Here is a 252-nt window from a genome sequence, read left to right as displayed (position 1 = left end):
GGTCCCCCATATTCCCCCAAGGCCCACAGCCCATGCCACCCTGCCCTGTGGCCAGCTGATGCCCCCACGGGGGACACAAGAGTCCCTGGGCTGTAGGGTGCAGCCTGCGCTGGCACCGTGCCGGCGGCTCACCAGGCACACACGCCCGGCAAGCTGTTGTTTTGCAGGCAGGTGGTTAAATGAGGCATCAGTGGATGCGGTGAGCCATTAACCGGCTGTGCCGCGGCGGGGGCCCCTCGTCCCCCAGCCGGC

This window comes from Aptenodytes forsteri, unplaced genomic scaffold, assembly GCF_000699145.1.
Source record: "Aptenodytes forsteri isolate BGI_AS27 unplaced genomic scaffold, ASM69914v1 Scaffold86, whole genome shotgun sequence".
In the NCBI taxonomy this organism is placed as follows: Eukaryota; Metazoa; Chordata; class Aves; order Sphenisciformes; family Spheniscidae; genus Aptenodytes; species Aptenodytes forsteri.
The sequence above is the reverse complement of the archived record's forward strand: the minus strand, read 5'-3'. Positions refer to the sequence as shown.